This window comes from Artibeus jamaicensis, unplaced genomic scaffold (genome assembly GCF_021234435.1).
Source record: "Artibeus jamaicensis isolate MK-2021 breed Jamaican fruit bat unplaced genomic scaffold, CSHL_Jam_final contig_76, whole genome shotgun sequence".
NCBI classification, from domain to species: domain Eukaryota; kingdom Metazoa; phylum Chordata; class Mammalia; order Chiroptera; family Phyllostomidae; genus Artibeus; species Artibeus jamaicensis.
The window spans coordinates 19,365,587-19,367,070 of NW_026521954.1; the positions used below are offsets into that span (position 1 = coordinate 19,365,587).

General features: G+C 46.2%; 1 pseudogene; it reads left to right on the forward strand.

The window, feature by feature from the left end:
* The first annotated feature begins 242 nt into the window (after positions 1 to 242).
* Positions 243 to 733, forward strand: LOC119035583 (60S ribosomal protein L29-like; annotated as a pseudogene).
* Positions 734 to 1,484: the final 751 nt, after the last annotated feature.

Here is a 1,484-nt window from a genome sequence, read left to right on the forward strand (position 1 = left end):
TCCCTTGGCAGGGTTAGACCCGCAGGGTGGTGCTGCAGCTCTTCCAGCCACCCCAGCTCCCTCCCCATTTCCAACCCTGTAAAGGCAGCTCCCCCACGGACCTCTTGCATTTCTACCATCCTGTTTCTGCATCTTGGTGCACCTGGCCTGAGGTGTCTCTAAAGGAACTCTTAAGAAGCAGTGCTGAAGCTCTTTCTCTTCCTGTCCCAGGTGCTTTGGGAGCTGCAGGCATTGGCACAAAAATGACCAAGTCCAAGAACCACCCTACACACAACCAGGCCCCCAAATGTCACAGGAATGGCATCAGGAAACCCGGATCACAAAGATACGAATCTCTAAAGGGGTGGACCTCAGGTTCCTGAGGAACATGTGCTTTTCCAAAAAGCACAACAAGGAGGGCCTGAAGAAGGTGCAGGCCAACAATGCCAAGGCCATGAGCACACCTACTGAGGTTATTAGCACTCCTAGAGCCCAAGGAGGTGAAACCCAAGATCCCCAGGGGCGGCAGCCACAAGCTCAGTCAGCTTGAGCACATGACCACCCCAAGCTTGGGGAAAGTGCCTGTGCCCACATTCCAGGGGCCTCGGGCTCTGCTGGCCAAAGGCAAGGCCAGGCCCGAACCAAGCCCCAGGCTGAGGCTGAGGCTCCGGCTCCCAGAGGTGCCCAGACCACCACGAAGGCTCCACAGAAGAGGCCTCTGTCTGCCGACGTGAGGATGGAAGGACTGGAGTGACCGCTGAGCTGCCATCTGCATGGAGCTGCTGTCTTCCTGGGCTGGCTGTGGGAATGAACCTGAGGCCGGATCTGAGAAAAAGAAAGACGGGAAAAGAAGCAGCATGGCTGGATGTTCGCAATGAATATTTATAATAGTATTCATTAACAAATTGCCTAAAAATCTAACAATAGGGAAATGGTTAAAGCCATTATGGCATCCCCATAAACTAGAATATCGTGCAGTTATTTAAATTGTGTTTTTAACATTGATGATATAAAAAATGATCGTATATATAAAATAGTGAGTGAAAAGATATGAAATTTTACATATGCTCTTGCCACAATCATATTTAAAAATCATCTATGTATGCATAAACAATTCCTAGGAAGCAATATGTCAGAATGTTAGTGATTATTTTCCTGGGTAACAGAATGACCAGTTTTTAATTTCCTCTTTATTATGCTTTAATTTAAAAAATGTTCTCTAATGAGCATTATTACAATTACAGTTGGAAAACTACTTCACAACTTATTAAATGATTGCTCCTTCAGCTTTACTGAAATATAATATATAAAATATATACTATGTCTATGGGACTTTGCTATTTCATTGCCTACCTGTTCCAGTGATATCTCACAAGATGCTATTTGCCACTGTGGACGAATACTTGTGTGCATCTCGGAAAAGGAAGTGGGCATCTCAGTAGGAGAAAGTGGTCAATAAGAGTGTGGTATGGCAATGCCTACACAGAGTCACGCTCGCTGCTACG